The sequence below is a fragment of the Alligator sinensis genome, unplaced genomic scaffold (genome assembly GCF_000455745.1).
Source record: "Alligator sinensis unplaced genomic scaffold, ASM45574v1 scaffold277_1, whole genome shotgun sequence".
Taxonomy (NCBI): domain Eukaryota; kingdom Metazoa; phylum Chordata; order Crocodylia; family Alligatoridae; genus Alligator; species Alligator sinensis.
This window is the reverse complement of record NW_005841899.1, coordinates 1484515-1506105: the sequence shown is the minus strand read 5'-3', so window position 1 is coordinate 1506105 and position 21591 is coordinate 1484515. Positions and strand designations below refer to the sequence as shown.

Here is a 21591-nt window from a genome sequence, read left to right as displayed (position 1 = left end):
GGCAGCTGGCCAGGTGCTGCTGCGCTCCCCTCGCCTCCAGTGGCTGCGCCGCCTCCTGTTCCTGCCCCTTGCTGCGCTGCTCTGGGTGCGGGCAGGGAAGCTTCAGTCAGGCTGCTCCTGCTGGAGGTGAAGGGAACAGAAGAGCATTCAGCCAGCTGGAGCTGCATTTCCAACAGCCCCGCCAAAAGCTGCACTCTGATCGGGGCCAGGGCTGGTAGGAGTGTGGTATGGGCTGCCCTGGTGGGAGTGGGTGGGTCTCAGCCCTGTGTGGAGCACTGTGGGGGCAGCTGCAGGCCGGATCCAGCCAGTTAGTGTGCCGGATCTGGCCCGCGGGATGCATTTTGCCCACCCCTGGCTTAACCTTTTCCAGGATTGGAGCCGTAAGCCCCAAACCTCAGAAGACTTACACATGTGATTAACTGTAGGCGTGTGCTTAAGCCTTTGAAAGACTGGGACCTTAAGAAGGCATGATTTTTGATGTATGATGCTGGCCCTGATCCAAAGTCCACTGCGTCAATGCAATTAACTTCAATAAGCTGTGGATCAATCCACTAGTGGTTGAACAATTTTAATAATTACAGAGATGACAGGAAATGGAAAGAAGGAAAAATGGTTTAAACCCTTAAGTTACTCAAAGCCAATTTTACACGATTACTGCAGTTAAATAAGCATGACAATACCATAGTTTTGATGCATGCTTTGAGATGGAAACTTATTTTTCCTTCTACCACAAATGCTACACGATGACACAGTTCTTAACAGTTGGACTTAAAACTTGCTTATTTTTTTGCTTAAATGAGACAATTTAATAAGAAATCATATTGTGAATGCGAATATCCTTTAAGCATTATAAGTGTAGTGTTCTGAGTCAGATATATATATATATATATATATATATATATATATATAAGGGTCCTTTACAATGCACTATTAAAGCAGGAATTTGGATCTTAAACTATTTTGGATGGCAGATCATAGTTGTAGCTGGAAGAATTGCTATGTTCATTTTAGGTTTCCTGCCTCACTAGAAATTTTGAAGGAAATATATTGTGTTAGTCCTTTATGCATCCCATGCCACTGTAGGCTCCCAACATTTCACCTTTATAAATATGGGCAAAATTTTAGAAAATGCAGGAATCCATTTGCAGGAGATAATTTTACACAAATGCCCTCTTGCAGGCTGCAATGTATGCTGAACCACCTCCTAAGGTACTAGGAAGGTTAATAAAGATCTCGGGAATGCACAGGTCATCACATAAAACTGTCAGTCAGGTACTGGAAAGACTGTGGAGGTGCCATTCTAAGTACATGTATTCATCCCTAGAGCTCACTTGAGACCACTTACAAAAGACATGTGAGATTTATACTGCACTATGACTCCATTATACAGTGGAATACCCAATCAGAGGTCAGTTTACTGTTATTAAATGCTGTTAGCTTCTTTCTGTGAAACCTGACTTTATAAATGTTAAGGGGGAGAAATCTATTGTTTGTTACAGCAATAAAACCTTGCCTTGATTCAAACTTCTCCCCTCTTGTTGGCATGCAGGGGAGGCACAGGAGCTTTGAAAAATTACCTAGTAGGTTTTAAAAACAAAACTGTCTTGGTGATCAAAAGCTTTCAAGGCTGATTAAACTGTTTCAAGTGAAGACCCTCCTTTGACAATGTGGATCTGAAGCAAGCATGTTGTGCCCCCATATGCTTCTTTTTTCCCCCCACATACTTTCACTCAGCTCCCTTGTTTGTCCTGTGTACCAGCTATACCCAAGCTTGGAAAAATGTTTGCTGAGATAACATGCTAGAAACACAGATCTGTTTAGGCATCTGTGTTCTCATATGTTTGGGGCTTGTTTATATTGGCCAAAGTGAGATTGGTAAGGATTTTAAAAGTGCCGGACAAAATTTTGCTTTCTGATACCCTGGTATAAATATGCAAAGTCATTTGATTTCTCAAAAAGTCAGCCTAGATTTCCGAGGGACTGTAGATCTTTGATCTATAATTGGTTCTGTTAGGATGGGAAAAATCAACCCTCTCACCAAGTTAGTAGCATAGGTGAACTCAACGTTTGCAAAAGTATAGTCATTTAGGAATACTATCTAGCAAATTTGGCCCTTTAAGCCTTAATGTTTCATCCAACGCTTGACTTCTCTGCCTGTCCTCCTCAATCTTAGGAACAGCATCAAATAACACACAAACTTTGCACGTGACCTGAAGGTCAACAAATTCAAGCTTTGGTGAACTGAAGAGAATGCACATTCCACAGGTGATGATATGTCTCTGAAAATGATCTGTATCCGGCTTCCTCACTGTTAAATCACAGGAAAGTTAAACTTTACCCCCACCAACATATCATGGGAGGAAAGATAGTTGTTGAAGTATCAGGACCCAACTTTTGATGGTTATGTGCTATTATGTATTGAGTTTAGTATTAAGTTGAGCATACGTAGGCCTTTTTGAATACTCCATAGAGCCACTGTTAGGGCTAAAACAGCTTGATATGGTCTTCTCATAGTATTCCAGTCCCTGGGCAGTGAATATACAGTACTATGACAAAATTACGTCCATCTCCAGAAAAGGGCCATCTCAATTAATAAGAGTCAGGCCCAGACATTAGGATATGAATGCATGTCATTCCATCCAGGAAGAGCACACACCAACTGCTGAAACTTCCTTAGCCTGACGAAGGGTTTTTGAACCCGAAAGCTTGCTTAATAATTATTTTCCAACTATTTGGGTTGGTCTAATAAAAGATATCAAATTCACTCAAGGAACCTTGTCTGTTAGAATCCAAGTCTTTCCAAGAGAAAGTGAGGATTTGTGATGGGAAGAAAGAACTAATGGGGAAGACATGAATATGTGTGAATTGGGTAAATTGGTTGTCTCTGAACTGAACTGGTTATTTAATACATCCCTTACTTCTAACTCTTACACCAAAAGCATGTACTGTAATATTAATTCCCTGTGATATATAACTGCGGCCTGGCTATGTAAGCTGTAGGTGTACCTGCAGTTTGATGTGTATTGTGAACAGAACAGAATTTAAAAGGTAAAAGCTGTGGAAAATAATTCTGAATGGTCTCTTCTTTAGAAAGATAGCTAGCCTGTCTCACTACAGCAGAAATCTGCATACTTCCAATCATTACACAGCAGTCTTTCCTAGTCTGTTTAGGAAGGATAGCCTGGTGAATCAAGAGATTAGATTCGTTTCTCAGCTCTTTTGCAAATGTCTTTGGTCACTTGGGGCACTGAGTTGGAGGCCTCTATGTCCAAGCTAGTGGCGTCAACTATAGTCCCCAGCAGGGAGAATTGAACCAGTGTGTCTCCTGTTCTGATCTAGTTGGGGAACAGCTCTGGCTGTGTGTGCCAGTATTTGGCTTGGAAATCCATCAGAATTTCCTTGCAAGTTGTAAGTATTGCATCTAAAATGTGTCAGATCTCAGCTAAACAGTGCAAATATTCCTTGGGAACAAACAGCATCTTCTTTAAGTGCTGTCTTCTTTGTTTTATGAAGTGTTTGGCATTTTCTTTTAAATTAGTAGCTCTTTTAATTTATGAAACCCTGATCCACTCTTTTTTTTTATGTGCATCTCCTTTCATGTCAGGTTACAAACCGATTATGTTATCAAGTGTGCAGGAATTTAACCTGTGTTTTGCAGTTAATTAATGCATATAAATCCTTGCAATGGCAGGGCTGAGTAACAAATCTTAACCCTGTTCGGAGCAAACACATTGTAAATTAGCATCAGATTTAAGCTAAATCTATCCCTTCCACTGAGATTATGGATGGGCCTATTTCTGTTAAAACTATCTAAGGCCTTGATTAACAGACCTGTGTGCACATACAGAGCCTTATTAGCATTTGCTTAAATGGATTTCTGCGCTACTACACCTACTTGTAGGGCTGGGGACTAAAGTAGCTTTATGAGTTGAAATCCTTATACAACTAATAATTACATGTGGCATGTTAATACTTATCACTCTTGTACCTCGTTTTGCCTTCAAAATATTTCAACAGTTTTATGGGTCAGATTATGAACTCCTGACAGGAAAGCATTTATGAATTGTCCCAGTGGCTATTCTTTCAAGTTACTGTCCAGTATTCCTTAACAGGTTCCTAATCCTGCTTTCTCTAAAATTAACAAGATTCTTGCTACTGATTTTAATAGAGCCAGGATTGCAGTCTCACCAGTAAGAGTAGAATTTTACATCACAGGAGTGCCCAAGTATGCTAGGGGGTACATGTGGATACACATGGAGAACTTGAGGGAGGCTTTACAAAAATTCTCTCTCCTTTCAGAAGATCGTTTTCTTCTAAATCACCTTTATGGGAAGAAACTCTGCAACATGCTTTATCAGGTGTCGTGCTTACTGGCATGAGTCATTCTATATTGACTTTGGTGGTACGACTCAAGGTAGCAAGCATGAAACTCATTTATAAGCAGTGGCTAAGCACAGACCTTTAAAAAGCCTGAGCCTGAATTGATTCAATCTTTGCAGTTGAGTTTAACCTGCATAGATTGAACTGACAAGGAAGTGAATAGACACTCGCTTTTGATTCCGGTATATGCAGCAATATGGCTGCAGTGGCTCAGGCTAGAAGCTGGGGGGCACTAGAATAAGCCCTGCCTTCCCTGCAGGCTGGAGGGAAGATGAGTTGCAGGGGGTGTGGCCAGGCCCCAGCCTGATGAATATGACTGGGGAGGGACTCAAACCCCCACCCTGGCCTGCAGGGACCCCAGCCAAGGTCTGCCCAGCTTTTCCCCCCTGCTGGTGGCTCAGCACAGTCACTCTCCAGGTGGTAGAAGGGGCTGCTGGGCAGGAGTTGCTCCCTCAGCTGCATGTTCAGCTCAGCTTGGCTCTGCCCGGGGCTAGCGAGGATATACTTGAGCTTCCTGCCCCCGCTCGCAGCCTGGGTCCCTCTGCTTGGTGGGGCTCATTTCCAGGATGGATCCATTGCTACTGCAGTCCCTTTGTGCATCTCCCCACCTGGGCTTGGGGCCATTTTGCCCTCCGATCTGGCCTTTGCTTCTGGGCTGCCCAAATGAAACCCTAGCCCTGGCAGCTGGAAAGGCACAGTGGGATTTCCCCCTGGCTGGGAGGAGGGCTGAGCTGAGCCATGAGCAGGGGGAAATGCTGGGCAGATCCTGGATGGGGTCCCTGCTGGTGGGAGAGGGGAGGCAGGGGGTTTAATCCCTCTCTGCCTGAGCCTGCTGTCCCATGCCCCCACCCCCTCCACTGTAGTGGGGAAAAGCCTGACAGGAGCTGCAAAGCATGCTGGGGGACTGTGATTTAACTTGAGCCAAGAAGGGATCTGAGACAGAAGTTTCATAAACCGGGTTGACCTAAATCAGTTAAGTCTGATAGTACATTCAACCAGGTTTATCTTAAACTAGTTTTGGTCATTTTGAAACTGGTTTACGTGCACTGAATTTATGTTCTATTACAGGTTTCAACCAATTTCTGATCACTTAAGCCAGTTTTTATGTGTAGCTTCTGCCCCTAGCCCATATGTTAAGGGGAAAGTATTGGTCGGGCCTTCTATCATTAAAGCAGGTAGTATGGATTATTTTTCCTCTTAGAATGAGACTGTTATAGGCAAGACTCACAGCCTCAGCTAGTTTAAACTGACCAAGCTTCTTTCACCTCGGAGCAAGTGTACTGCTTTATACCGGCTAAGGATCTGACCCAGGAATTTTGAGCATTATGAAAACTTGATTTTAGCAGGGCATATGATGTGGTCTCCTACAACATTCTTGCAAGCAAGCTAAGGACATATGGATTGGATGATTAGCTTGTCAAGTGGATAGAAAACTGGCTGGATCATCAGGCTCAAAGGGTAGAAATCAATGGCTCCATGTCTAGTTGTCAGCCAGTAACAAGTGGAGTGCCCCAGGGGTCAGTCCTGTGGTCGGCTTTGTTCAATATCTTCTTGAACCTGGAAGATGGGATGGAGTAGTAGATATTCTGGAGAGTAGAGCTAGGATTCAGAGAGACCTTGATAAATTGGAGGATTGAACCAAAATAAATATCATGAGGTTCAACAAAGACAAGTGCAAAGTCCTGCACTTAGGACAGAAAAATCCCATGCATCAGTATGGGCTGGGGGCTGACTGGCTGGGCAGCAGCTCTGCAGAGAAGGCCCTGGGGGTGACAGTGGACAATATGCTGAATAAGAGCAAACAGTGTGTCCTTGTTGCAAAGAAGGCTAACGGCATCCTGGGCTGCATTGGTAGAAGTGCTGTCAGCAGATTGAGGGTAGTGATTATTCCCCTCTAAGCACTGGTGAGGCCACATCTGAAGTACTGTGTTCAGTTTTGGGGTCCCCACTACAAAAAGGATGAAGACAAATTGGAGAGAGTCCAGTGGATGGCAACAAAAATGGTTAGGGGGCTGGGGCACATCATTTGTGAGGAGAGACTGAGGGAACTGGCCTTATTTAGTTTAGAGAAGACGGGAGGAGGGATTTAATAGCAGCCTTTAACTACCTGAAGGGTGGTTCCAAAGAGGTTGGAGCTGGACTGTTCTCAGTGGTGGCAAAGGACTGAACAAAGAGGAGTGGTCTCAAGTTGCAGCAAGGGAAGTTTAAGTTAGATATTAGGAAAAACTTTCTCATTAGGAATGTAGTAAAGCACAGGAACAGGTTACCCAGAGAAGTTGTGGAATCTCTGTCCTTGGAGGTTTTCAAAACCCGGCTAGACAAAGCCTTGGCTGGGATGATCTAGTTGGGGCTGGTCCTGCTTTGAGCAGGGGGTTGGACTAGATGTGACCTCCTGAGGTCCCTCTCAACCCTCATTTTCTGTGATTCTATGATTCTGAGAGGAGCGGGGATGTAGGCTGACAAAAAATGTCACTCCTAGAGCTTGAGGAATTTGGAAAACAAAATACTACCTCAGTTTGGCTTTTCTATTCCAGTTTTCTCTGGCTCAAGCTGCATTTTTTTTGGAGGCAAATGGGAATGGGTATTTCCTGAGACCCATGTTGAAGAGCAAGCAGATAATAGAGCGGAGGCAGTAGTCTCTCTTCTTGTAGGGTGCCTTGCCAGTGTCTGAAATTCTGGCCTGCGAAGGTCAACATCTGAGAAATAGGAGCCAAGGTGCAAGCTTCAAGTCCAGTTCTAGATTTCTCCTGTATATAGCAGAAATTTCCAGAGACTAACAACAGGGTCAGATTAGAGGCTTTGCACTCCTTAGATTGGTGGGAACTAACCAGAAGCTGTTATTCTGGGACCACTTTTAAAACACCACTTAGTTTCGAGCCCACTGTTCCAGGAGTAAGAGATTTCGTTTTATGTCCTTGCCACCTAGTATTGCCTGAGTGACTGCCTTTGGCATGGACCCTCCCTTGCTCTTTATGTTTTAACCTTATAAAAATGAGGGATTAACTCTGATTTGATCAATACTTTAAATATGTCAATGACATTAGAAGTTAAACTGTCTTATCACTTTATAACTGACAAAGAAAACAAGACATCTGTACTATGGAAGTGATTGTGGAGGTTATTTTTCTAAATTGCAAATACTGCTACATTTCAGCTCTAGTTTCCTTTACATATATCTTTATAAACATAAAATAGCTGTAAAGAAAAAATATATTTATTATACACCCCCCCCACACACACCTATGCTAGAAGAATGATAGCTATAAAGAAAAAATATAGTTATTATATATACACACACATGCACACATACATATGCTAGAAGAATGCAGGGGTATATCCTGATAAAGGTAATGTCTACATTTAAAGCTTTATTTTCCTGGGCCCCTCTTTTCCATTTGAAGTTAGTTAGAATACACTTAGTTTTTTGTTTTTCAAGCAAACACTGTTTGTTCATCCTAAGAAAACATAGTTTGGGTAAATAGAAGTATTTACTTATGTAGAACTGGAACTCCTACTAAGATGCAGATTGTGCTGCAGGGAAGATAGTTTGTACTTTTCTTTCCCCTTCCCTTTTCTTTCTTGACAGTCAGTTAATAAAGACTCAACAATAAGCAGCTGCCTGTGATGTCATTGGGACTTTGTCCACAGAGCTTGTATTTACAAGTACAGAGAAACTACTTAACAGCAGAAAAAACAACTACCAGCAAACTTCATGTCTGCAGTTACTGTAGGACTTCAGTAGTGCTGTGGATGGGCTAGCAAGCTAACTCTGCTCTTCTAACCACAGATTTTTAAAGGTTGGTAAATAAACCCTGGCTAAACTCAAGAGAATTTTTGGACTGCGAGGACTACTTAAGGTTCTGATTTCTCTAGGACTGTGGCATGTTTTCACTGAACAACTGCAAGTAAGACTTTCGCTGTTTCAGTGTTTTATCTTATTTGCAAAGGTCATTTTCTTTAAAAAAAAATGTTTATTTTAGTGTTACTGCTGCTTTAATTAAAATGAAATCACAAACGGTAAGTATGTAACTCCTAGGGGTGCTTTCATTTGAAGTCAGACATTTGAATGTGTTTTGAGTGAGGACAACAGGACAAATGAAAAGCTCATTCAGAATTTTGTTTTCCTATGTTTATGCTGAACTTAATTTTTCAATATAGTAGTATAATCTAAGTGTAATTTCAGGCTCCCTAAAAATGTCAGAAATATTTTTTTTCACAAACTGGCTGAGAAACTGTTCTTAATTCTAATTATTTATTGTGGTTTTCTAAGTAGCTCTTAGTTCTGGACTATCAAAATTAATTTAAATATTTAACCCAGTTTTCTTTTAATTTTTTTCATTTTTTCACTGCTTACATATATTTAGTTTTAAAGCAAAATGAGTGTGTTTCTTTTACTTCTAATCCCTGTACAAATTCTGGAAGCATACATGTTTAAGCAAGCAGATCATAGTCTTCTTTGAAACTTAACACCTTTCAGTTAATACATTTTTACATTGTTCTTTTTTACACGAACAATGTAAATAATTATGTATTGTTCATGTGAACAAATGTATTTATTTTTGCTAAGGAAATGGTGTGTAGTAAAACATGCAAACGATAAATAGCACTGTTGAGAGGGACCTCATTGGTAATTGCTATTAATAATACATTTTAGTAATTTTTTGCTCTCCATTATGAGGAACATAGCATACTTTTTACAAACGCTCACACACCTAGCCTCACACCAATCCAACACAATTGACAAGCGCCTTGTCCCCATTTTACAAACATACAAAAGTGAATCACTAAGGGTGAGTCTGTTTGGAAAAACTGAAGACAAATCCCAGATCTCCTGCTCCCTGGTACTATACTTTGGGAAGCATCCCATGATCACCTCAAATTACCTACAGTGTCAGATGTACTGCCTACTCCTCAGAAAGCTATCTGATCATAATGCTGAGCATAAAGAGCTCTAGATACTTTATTACCATTATTGTTAGTACTACTACTGTCTACTTAATTGTGTGTTTTTGTTGTGGAAGTCGTGTGTGCTTCCTAAGGTAGGAGACAGGAAGAGATTCCCGAGCATATATGGCTAAAACAGCCTACACCACATCTAATCCCACTGGATCTGAAGAACTTTTTAATTCTAAATGCTACCCAGTGTGGATCCTCACTTCAACTGCATATGCCGCCTTATATGCCATCACTCCTATGTAGGTTCAGACTTGCCATTCCTTCTCAGGGTGGAAGACACTCCACTCCTATGGCTATTGTATGGATTGGCCATCAGAGGATACCTGTTCAACCTGGGACCATCCCATTCAACGTTCATTTACTTAAACACTTTTTAAAACCACCTGCCTTGTGCTATGCCATGGGTGCCGACAATTATTTTAGCAATTGGATAACAAAACAAAGGATGTTCTTTCAAAATGCTGAAGCCTTGATTTTCCTTTCAAGTTGGTTTGAATTGAAAGGACCTCCTACAAGGTGGAGGGTTAATAATTCAGGATTGCAATTTAGCATTTTCATGGGGAGGAAGGATAGTTTTAAATTGAAGGCACTGGATCACAGGAGATCTGGCTTCTCTCTCAGACTTCCCATGCAGCTTTGGGTAAATCACTTTTTTTTTTCTTTCTGGATAATCGGTTGAGAGGCTAATTCTGTTTATATTTACCAGGCCATTCTACAAACCTCCACAAAATAATTACAAAGAAATAAGATTTCAGACAAGGATTGGTCCTGATTCATCTCTCACTTAAGCAAGTTTTAAGTGTGAAGTCCCAATTGTACAAATGCATACAATGGATGCTAGGCATGTGAAAAGACTCTCTGACTTCTCTAGTACTACTTGTATGCAAAATGACTCATGTGGAACTGTTTAGAGGATAGATGTTTAAATGGGCTGAGGCAGGCCCATCTGCTCTTAGGTGAGGTATAGGGGTTGGATTTTATTTCCACTGTAGTTGATGGCAAAAATCCAATTTCAATAGGATCAAGATGAGACCCTCGAATCATGTAAACTATCTCCATAACTCTCTGCATATTTCTTTCATTTTCCTTTTTTTACATTTTTTTTTGGTTCACTAAAACGCATTAGGATAACACTATATGCTTTGATAAGGCCTGTAGGATGGGGGTCCTACAAATATGCCTGAGGTTCTAGTACCTGGAGCTTGATATAATTTAGTATGGTATATAAAGGCACAGTTGCTAGAAAAATATATTCTTCTAGCTCTTTCTCAATTTGAGAAGAAGTAGAATAAGGACAGTGGGATGAGTAGGATTAAAACTGGGTAAAACCTTAGCCCAAGCATAGAAGCAGAACTGGTTAAAAAGTTAAGTTCTGCTAGCACAGAGCCTGAGACATCAAGTTGCTGTACAACTGCTGAGGAAAGTGGAGAAGATAGTACCTTCAGGATTTGACCTGTGAAATCAAAGCTGCTCAATATAGCTTTCAAAATTTTGAGCATCTAAAATGCATTTTTATCGCATACAATAGGACAAATGTATAATATAAATAGAACATTACCCATAACATTTGCAATACTCTGATCCACACTTGCCTAATGATGTGAATCATGTAGTATGCAGAAACCTCAATTACTTAAGATATTTCCTGATGTCTACGTAAATTAATCAAGGTGTTTTTCAGGGCTAGAAGCTGGATAGCTGTTATCTGAAAATTACTCAGAAATCTTGCCATGATTTCTTTGACTGGCATTCAGGTGAATCGTGTGAATATGGTTTGTACTATAGCAGACGGTTCTGAAAATTGTTAGTAAAACTGTCTGCGGGTTGTAAATGATGTGGGCCCTGTAAAAAGCAGCTTGGATAATGAAACAGGGATAAGCATTATGCTGCTGAAAAATGGTATATTAGTATTGATGCATGGCAGTGCAGATATTATACATATACCAGTAAAAGTGATTGGAAACCAGTCTATACTGGTAAGAGAACAGAAGTTTGGCGCAAACAGACTGGTTTAAAAATGATGGACTCTGGTCTAAGACCCCCCCTGCCCCACAAAAGGGTGAATGTGTGTTCTGTTCACTACTGATCTAGACTGCACCATTTACAAAAAACCGTGTAATTTAGATCAGTTCTGCCTTGGGCTTTTTGAAGTCTGCATCTAGCCACAGAGAACAACTGCTATTGTTAAACTGCATGTTTGGTAAGCTTTTCATGAAAGGACAGAATGGGCATGTCCCCACGTTTGCTGCGCTGCTAATTTGCAGCATGATGGGGATTTTTGGCACTGGGAGATCCTGGTGTCAAAACCCACCCCCGTCACTAAAAAAAAGTGTTGTGGCACACATAGCAGTAGTATGCACCACCAGAAAGGGAGCCTGGTTGGCCAGAGACAAATAGCAGTGGCACAAACATATGCCACTGTTATTTGTTCCGTAGGGAATGCACACCCCTGCGTGTGTGCGCTTGTGGAGATGCACCGAATTTGGTTTATTTTCAGAGCCAGGCTAGTTTTGGATGGTACACACACTCTGTGTTGCATCAAATGTGTATAGCAAATTAATCCCTTTGACAGTACAACTTGATTATAATAATTCATCCTTATCTAAATTGTTAAATTCAACAGTTTACCATCTCCTTTTGTTTCTTTGTTATTCAGACATCATACAAATAGGGAAGACTTAATTACTGCATGAAACATCAACGCAAATTTCACCATCTCCCTTATTTTGATTGCAGTTGTCTTGAATTGCCGTTATGGGTATCTGGAAATGGTGGCAGAAATTATTTTGAATAAGAGATTATTTTTGTTAGCAATTAGCAATTTGTTGTTCCTCTTACAGCCTCGGCCAGATTTTGATAACCCATTTCATGCTCAATAGCAACTTAAACCTAAATAGTTTTTCTGAAATTACATGTGGGCATTCATCCTGTCTAAATCCCTGCTGCTGGAGTCGGGTACAGCTCTACTTGACAATAATGCTGGCTCTAAATGAATTGTTTTACCCAATAGTGTTCAGTCTGCCTTTTATCTTCAGTATGATTCTGATATCCAGACTTGGATCTGGAGTAAAGGAATCAGTTCTCCTGGAGCAGAAACTTTGGGATAGAAGAATATATTGACCTAGTTTCTCTTGTTTTTCTCTGTCATTTTTCTTTTTGCTAGTTTCTTGAGCTCTTAGGTGAATCTTCTCAGATACAAAATGACTTGGCGGTAACGTGCTTGAACAAACAACAGACTCCCTGAATCTTACTGAATGGATCACACTGATAAGGTTTTGGGGGTGTTGTGCCAGTAGAGGGCCATGTTAAACTGAATAAAATACTTCCCTGCTAGACCGACATTTTCAATGAGTAATGCAGCTTAAAACATATGGATGTTTTCAAGGGCAAAATTAGTAAATAATTAGGGTTCTTTGTGAAGCTACTGCGTGATTAATTATTTAAAATAAAAATCACATCACTATTAAAGCTCAGTGCTATTTTACATGACCCTAATTAGACTGAAATTCTACACTGGTCTTTTAAAATAAACATGTGGGTATGATGTATTGTAAACTGTTCTAAATTGATAGATAAGCTGACATAATACACAGCAATAGCATGTGCTTTCAGTGTAACGATACAAATGAGAAAAGAATTGCTTTCCAAAGGTGCAATCAAGCTTGGATTTGATTTGGGCTCCAAACTTGCCATCATTATTCAGGCTGCAGTGCTGCAGGAACTGACCTTTTGCAAAATATTTTCCTGTCCTTAATCTTTTATACACAGCTTTTGTGAACTCTGCACTGCTTGTGTTTTGTCGATTGTATTTGGAGAGTCATTTATTGCACAGTGTTTGTCCTTCTAGCAGATGTTAAAGGATCCCCTTTTAAAGGCTACTCCTCCACAGCATCTAATTATAACCCACACAAAAGATTAACAGATGTTATAATTGTCTTTATTCTTTGATTAAATAGTTTCTGCATGATTTGCTTTCTTTTCTCCCCCATTCCTAATTTGTAAGGTCTTTCTGGACAATTCATATATGTTCGCAGTTTGGCAGAGACAATTTTTACAAATATTTAAAGTCTTTGTTTTGATTGTTGAGTATTAACAACAGGTTATATGCACCTCTGGGCTATGAAAATGCAACAGAAATGCAATCATTAGAAAATATATGCGTGAGTGCTTCCATTGATTTTTACTTTTCTCTTGCACTTAGAGTGAAGTGTTTCAAATGCACAATACCTGGCGAATGAACACTTTGGATGTTTAGTTTGCTCAATAGCACAAGTGACACTACATATCAGTTGTCACATGCAAAGGAAATAACTGACTAAAAAGTGAAGTGAGAATCCCATCTGATCTCACCTCTCAGTTCATTTTGTACACTGTCTAGCAAAAAAAAGCCATATCATGCCATGAGATGTGAGGTTACACTGCAAGTTGTGTGATGTCCAGGAAAGACATCTGTTTTGTGCAGAACATGGTTTCCCTTGCCCCTGGGAGCATGCCTGCAAGGGGCCACACATGGTCAGCCATGTCTGAGAATGCTGCTACCTGCCCTATCTTTGTTGCTTGCCTGGCCAGCTCCATGGACTAATGTGTACAGGGGCTGGTCACAACCCCACCTTTTTACACCATTACCCATTCCCAGGGCTTACTGAACGAGCAGGAGTTTTGGACTTCAGAATCCATGTGGAAGGGTGGCATGTGGAAGGACAAGCAGAAGGGTCTTTGTGCCCTGACCCCCAATGCTGCCGTTGCACTAGCCAAAGGCAATCTGATTGCCATGCTCCAGTGAGCCAAGAAATATATGACCAAAAGGTGTTACCACCTCACAGCTTGCTGGTGAGCTCTACAAAATGAATTTGGGTGGATGAACTTTTTACACTGGGTACATAAGGGAATTATCTACTGCCTGGCAGGTATAGTGTCTGCGTCTGCTGCTGTGCGTGTACATTATGGGAGGAGGAGGGGAATAGATCCTGTGATTGCAGACCTATTGCTCCCTTCTTCAGCTTTCCCCTTTCCTTGCTTCTGCTCTGCTCATGATGCAGAGAGGGGATGCCAAGTCTCTCTCCCTTACCTATGGCTCGGGCCTTTACTACCCTGCATAACAAAAGCATCCACACTACCTATGTACTGATATTTTGGAGTGATTTGTATCCAGCATACATTTTCAACTTGGATCTCAAATGGGGTCATAAGAAAAAAACTTTCCTTTCCTAGTGTTATGAAATCAAGATGTCACAGCTTTTGATTTAACTGCATCTCTGGACCCTTTGTAGGCTTGCTGAGGAGGCATCCTGCTTAGGTGTCAGGCCTCCAGCTGCCACCTTTTTAGTGTAGGGTCTCTCAGGCTAGGGACATGTATTCAAAAAGCCTGAGCAAGAATTGATTCAATTTCAGTCCTTTTACAACCAAGTCACAAAGTCCATGGATGAGGGCGTTGAGGTGGATGTCGTCTACCTGGACTTCAAGAAGGCCTTGGACACTGTTTCTCACCCCATTCTCATAAAAAAAACAAAACAAAACTAGGTGACTGTGGCATTGATGTCTACACAGTCAGATGCATGGCAAATTGGCTCAATGGTCGCACCCAGAGAGTGGTGGTGGACAAGTTGTTTTTTACCTGGAGAGATGTGGGCAGTGGAGTTTCCCAGGGCTTGGCCTGTACTATTCAGCATCTTTATCAGTGACTTGGAGGTGGGCATGGAAAGCACGCTGTCCAAATTCGCTGATGACACAAAGATGTGGGGAGAAGTAGGCACACTGGAGGTGGGGGGGCAGAATCCAACTAGATCTAGACAGGTTACAGAGGTGGGCGGATGAGAATAGGGTAGAATTCAATGCAGACAAGTGCAAGGTGCTGCATCTAGGGAGAAGGAACCTGCAACACACCTATAGGCTGGGGAACACCCTTCTTGTCAACATGGTGGCAGAAAGGGATCTTGGAGTCATTGTTGACTCCAGGATGGATATGAGCCACCAATGCGAGGAAGCAGTCAGTAAGCCGCACCTTGTCGTGCATCTACAGATCCATCACAAGCAGGTCCAGAGAGGTGATCCTTCTCCTCTATGCGGCATTGGTCAGGCCACTGTTGGAGTCTTGCATCCAGTTCTGGGCGCCGCACTTCAAGAGGGATGTGGCTAGCATCGAGAGGTAGCTAGCATCCAGAGGAGGGCCAGTCGCATGGTCAGGGGGCAGCAGGCCAGGCCCTACGAAGATAGACTAACTTCTCCTCTATGGGGCATTGGTCAGGCCACTGTTGGAGTCTTGCATCCAGTTCTGGGCGCCGCACTTCAAGAGGGATGTGGCTAGCATCGAGAGGTAGCTAGCATCCAGAGGAGGGCCAGTCGCATGGTCAGGGGGCAGCAGGCCAGGCCCTACGAAGATAGACTAAAGGGCCTGAATCTATTCAGCCTCCATAAGATAAGACTGAGAGGAGATCTGGTGGCCATCTATAAACTCACCAGGGTGGAACAGCAGAAAATAGGTGAGGCTCTGTTCCCCTGGGCACCACCTGGGATAACAAGGAATAATGGCCACAAATTGACTGAGAGCAGGTTTAGGCTTGCTATCAGGAGGAATTACTTTATGGTTAGGGCTGCCAGGCTCTGGAATGAGCTCCTAAGGGGAGGTGGTGATCTCCCCTATCTTGGGGGTCTTTAAGAGGAGGTTGGATAGATATCTGGCTGGGGTATAATGATCCCAGCACTCGTTCCTGCCCAGGGCAGGGGGTCAGACTTGATGATCTGTTCAGGCCCCTTCCGACCCTAGAAATTATGAAACTATGAAACTTTGCAGGTTAGTCTAACCTGGCTAGGCTGAATCACTTTGTAACTACACAGTCATCTCAGATAAGTATGCACATACTTGCAGTGGCTCAGACTAGAAGCCGGGGGGTGCTCAGCCCTTCCACAGGGCTGAGCTGAGGATGGCATGGCCAGGCCCACATGGCAGGATTCAGGATGGGTTCCCCCCCGCCCCCCTTGATAACAGAGCACTTATCAGCTCTGTTATCAGCACGCATCACCCCCTCAGAAAACAAACAGCCTCTCTCATTAGTTCAAACTCTTCTTAAACAAAGAAGGAACTGAGGATCATTATCAGCTGAGCTGTTGATTAGCTCCAAAAAGAGCTAAGCCAGCACTGCTCTCTGCCATAGCACTGACCATAGCCAGCATGTGTACGGCAGAGGGGACTGGGGATCCCTGCTTAGCAGGGAGGGGGAAGGAGAAGGGGAAAGCAGGAAGAAACCAGGAAGACGTTGCTGTGCCTGTAAGTCTCTGCTGGAGCTGCAGCCAGGGAGCAGAGGGGACCTGCCAGCTCTGTTGTGGAACAGAGAGCCTTGCCCAGCCCCGAGAGCATGCTGGGAAAGTCTGGTTTATCTTAAACCAGCAAGGTTGGGGACAGACATTGCATAAACTGGTTTGACCTAAATCAATTAAGTCTGATACTACATTCAACCAGGTTTATCTCAAACTGGGTTCAGCCATTTTCAAACTGGTTTATGTGCACTGAACATCTGTTCTGTTACAGGTTTAAACCAGTTTTTGATCACTTAAACCAGTTTATGTGTGATGTTTGTCTCTAGCCTCAATCTTCCACCAGACCAGACCAGACCCATAGGCTGCAGACTTCTGCAATTCATTGCGATCACCCCAGCATGTCACATGGACGCTTCAGCACAGTGGCAATGCAGAGGTGCATATGCACCTCCTGAGAGTGCTGGTGTACCCCCTGACAGGTGTGCTCCCTGCTCAAGCAATGGACAGTGGGGGCAGGTGGGAGTGCTAGCGTCCCCCCTGCAAGTGCCAGCCGGGGAGTGGGAGCGCTGCGGCCACTTTCCGGCTGGTGCAATCGGCTATGGACAGACCCTCCTCCCTGGTCATTTAGATCGTCCCATGGGGGGACCCCCCCCACCTTGCTGACAGGTCTGGGGGGGCACATGCCCCCCTGACTAAGGCGGCACCAGTCCATGCTTCAGCACATGCAGTTCTATTTATTTGATGATGAGTAAGAGAAGCTAGACCCAACAAAACCATTTTGAAGAAAACCTATCTGAAAAAGAAAAGGTTACACAGATGCCTAGCTTACCAGATTGTCACCATGGAGAACATGAAAGGCACTTCCCCTTCATATCTTTTGCTTCTCTGTCCTTGGATTGTATGCCTTGCCCTGCCCACCTCAGGAGCTGTTACCTTATCTGGTTTCACGTTTATCATCTCAGTTTTCATGAGCTAGTTCAAACGACCAGTGATTCCCCCCCAGAAAGATGAAGCATCAAAAGCCTTGTTAACTGCACTGTTTCATCATTGGCCATGTGAATGCATAGCCCCATTGTTTTGATCAGTGGGTGTCCTCTATTTTTGGCAGGTATACCATAAGTTATTGCCGCACACTCTCTGACTGCCACTCTGATCCCTTTCTCTACCCAATCTGCTGCTCTGCTTATTGTTCCTTGCCCTGTCTGCTACTATGCTGCCTGTCCCATCCCTAATCTGGACACACACAGGTGACCTCTGCCACTTTTGGCACCCATGCTGCAAGTTAGCCACCCCGGTCTTGATTTTGCAAGACACATTCCTTCTCACCTACTGACCCAGAGACACAATTAATAGCAATTGCTTAAAGATGCATATAACATTCATACAACAGTTTCTCTGAATATTCCAGGATGCATCTGTCATGAAAGGTTCCTGATTGAATGCATGGAGAGTATGAAGCAATGCAAGACAATGGAAATCTCTGGTGACTCATATGTTAATTGGTAAAGTCTCAGGTTGAGTCCATGCTCTTAAACCGATAAGGGAGCAGTTAGTGTTTTACTAACCAGGTTTCTATGTTATTGTCCCATTTCTGAAGTGCATGTAAACTGGGGGCTTCTTTTTTTTCCTTTCTAAATCCCATCACTGCATGAAACAGTTGCCATGACTTCTTTTCAAGGAAACTAGCCTACTTGGACATTGAACTTGACTATCTACTTGTGACTTTCTTTTTCTATTTTCACTTCCAAAAATGCAAACACTGCTCCATTTCTGTCCCATGTGGGAACATAGATTTTGGAGCACCAATTTTATACTGTCATTGCAATTTCATTGAAATGAATGATTTGGCAACTATCCCACCATGTCACTGGAGCAGGGAAAATTTTATTCTCTTGTAGCAGACACTATGAACAACACTGACCATGAGATTTTGTAATGTGATCCACACTATTGTAGGTTTTGTCAAATGCTGCTTTGAAGTGGTTTGAGTTATCTATTGGCAATGTATGTTTATTGGTCTGTACATTCATACTTTTCAGTATACAACACCATTCCCCTGGGTTTCCCAAAGTGCTTTGCTAAAGTGCTACTTTGTTTAAGGAATGCAAAGACAACTGTATCCTTTTTGTTTTTAAATTAAGTTTCAAACTTTCTAAATATTTTCTACTTACAAGTGTGTGTGTGTGTGTGTGTGTGTGTGTGTGTGTGTGTGTGTGTGGGGGGGGGGGCGGGGGAACAGATGAGTTATTAGGAAGAATATTCCAGTGTATCAACTATGTTGGCTATTTTAATTATGTAGAAACCTGTCCACAATCAAATTAAAGTATTTCACAGAGATCGCTGAACAGTCAACAGGGTTTCATTTGGTATCAACCAGGTCTGATTTTGAAACAGTGTTGAAGAGGTGAAAGGCTAATGTTCTAATTTCTCATACTCCAAGCCATTCAATTCCCATATTACACTGGTACTAAAATGCCCAAGTGTTCCATATGGATCTGAGATGTAGAATATTTATAAATTAATGACTTGGATATAGCACTAGAATTTTAACATCTATGATGAATTGCTACTGAAGTAGATTGTTAAACTATAATATGACCTGCGGTGTCTTAATAAATACATTTCTTTGTTAAGCCACAGTTTTGAATGCTAGGAATCTGTTCAGATAGCCTCTATAGCCAGAGCTTAAGATCGCACAAGTAAAAGAAATCGTAGAATGAGATTGAAAAGGAAAGACAACAATAGAACAATACAAAAAGTCTCAGACTGGCCATTCTCTGCCCCTCTCCACTCAGGAATCCTTAGAGTTCTCTTGTATTTAATTATATCCTTTTACTAAAACTAATAACTTCTTCCCCTAAAGCTCAAATTCTGTCATGTTGTTATTGATTGTGTATATATCATGATGTTCATAGGAAGCAGTTTCTGTCGTTTCTATTTACCAGTCTTTAATCAAGTGAATTCCATTTATTTTCCATCACCACAAAAATTTTCTGTCACCAGAAAAGGCTTTAAACAGCGATGGTTTAAAATTTATGGGATAAATGATGATTGTAGGCACAGCCCTGAACAAGGCGCAGTGCATAAGCTTACCCTTTCCAGAAATGACTCTGAGACACTGCCCAGGGTAACAATTTCTACATGATTTTTTCCCTTGTTCTCAGGGAGGTGGGTAGTAATTTCACTTCTGGCCTTTCCCGTCAGTCAAGTATTGCAACCTTGTTACTCAGCTATTCTGGGCAGTGAATATTGTAGAATCCAAGTGCTGCTCTCTTTCCCCTCCTGATCTTGTAACATGGTAAATTGGAACATGGCCTCATTTAATTCCTTGCTCCCAGATTCAAGTTCTGGATAACCTAGAGATGAGGTACAATGACATTTGCTTGCTCCCTTGTATGGCTGAATAGTTCAAGTCACAAAACGCAATCCTGTTGGTTGTATCTTCTATTCCTGAGACGTGCAAGCAAATCTTTTAATTGATGACTGTCAGGTGCTCTTTCTTGTGAAAATTTTTGTATGTTGGGTTTTCCTTTAGTGTAAAGTCTTGTAAGTATCCTTCATGTACACCTATATTGGGCCAAATTCTGTTCCTGGATACACATACACAGTTTCATCATTAACATCAGGAGAATAGGCCAGGTTGAAATGAGAACTCAGCTTGGCCTTCTGTTTGCTTATACACATATCTATAAAGAACATTTCTATTAAAAAACCCTATTTGAACAGTAAGGAAGCCAGATGGTTGCTAAATGATGATAATAAAACATAGCAGTGCCACTGGCAGAGCATGTTTCATTATCAAAGCTCCTGACAAAAATGAACTCATCCTTAAAATATCCTGCGCAATGTATTTTTACCCCTATATTCCAGGTGGGGACAATGAGATAGAGAAAATCAGTTATTTGCCTTGGATTACAGACAACTGCAGGTTTTGGCAAATGAACTCTTTAGTCTGAAAATGTATCCCAGCCTGAGTTTTAAAAATCACCTTAAAAGTAGATTGGCAAAAAGATTACATTAGACTGAAGTCAGTGGCCTTTCTCGCATCAGAAATAGCATGCCCACATGCTAATCGCACTATCTCCACGCTACACACAAAGATTCTTCGAACTTCACTAAATGAGGGAGGGACCAAGTGCAATTTAAATACTTTTTAGTAAGTGTATGGTTAAGCAATGTTTGCATCATATTAAAAATGGGAAAATACTTGACAAAAGAAGTCATTGAGAACTTAACCTCTCTTTCTCCTGATTCCCTCCAGTTGCTCCCTCTCTGTAATCCAATGTTGTTGCTAATGGTAGTCCACCATATACTGCATTTCTGTTCTGTGTCATTTGATATGACTGAAAACAGATGAATTAGAGATTGGTAGGATGACAAAAACATAGAAGAGTTCCTTTAAATGAGAGATTAAAGGGCATTTTTGAAAATTTACATTTTTATTAAGTTTCTGGCAGATGGCAAGGTTTGAAGTCAGCCGGTGACAGCCAATCCCCTCATAGGGAAACTAAAGGAAGACACTGTTAGCAGCTGATTGCCTGGGGGGGAAGGGAGGGGCTGTGCTTTTTTATGTTTTTCCCAAGCAAGACCCTTTGAGCTTAATAGCTCTTTAATGTGGATCAGCCATTACAATGGAATCGGGTGAAAAAAGAAATGGAAAAACCCTACTGGGGGCTGTAGTCCATCGTATCAGTGCAGCATCATTCTCTGCAGTTTATTGTATTGTGCTTTATTGTGCTTCAGTTTTAATATGACAAGTCTATCATCGGGTCCCTTGGAAGATGATGCCACGGTCTATATTGCATTTCACTTTAGGTATCTTCTCTAATACTCAACAGTATTGCTTTACTTTTTCTCTGATTCACCCCTTTATAGGTAAATCAACCAATTCCCCATTTTTCTGGTATTTATACACTTTCCTCAAGCACATGTAGATAGTAATGACTTCTCTAACCTTCCTTCCTTCTGTCATTGTTTAACAGGACTATGTGAAGCTTTGTT

At 41.9% G+C, this 21591-nt stretch overlaps 2 long non-coding RNA genes across 2 annotated transcripts in view; one reads left to right on the top strand and one right to left on the bottom strand.

Annotated features, from left to right (window-relative positions):
• LOC102386403 overlaps positions 1-21591 on the bottom strand; it is a 38197-nt gene that overhangs the window by 9306 nt on the left and 7300 nt on the right. The window lies entirely within an intron of this gene.
• The window catches only part of LOC112549360, a 233785-nt gene continuing 220176 nt past the window's right edge, over positions 7983-21591 (top strand). Inside the window, exon 1 of the long non-coding RNA XR_003092761.1 lies at positions 7983-8177. This is a non-coding gene — a long non-coding RNA (uncharacterized LOC112549360). The remainder of the gene's footprint in view (positions 8178-21591) is intronic.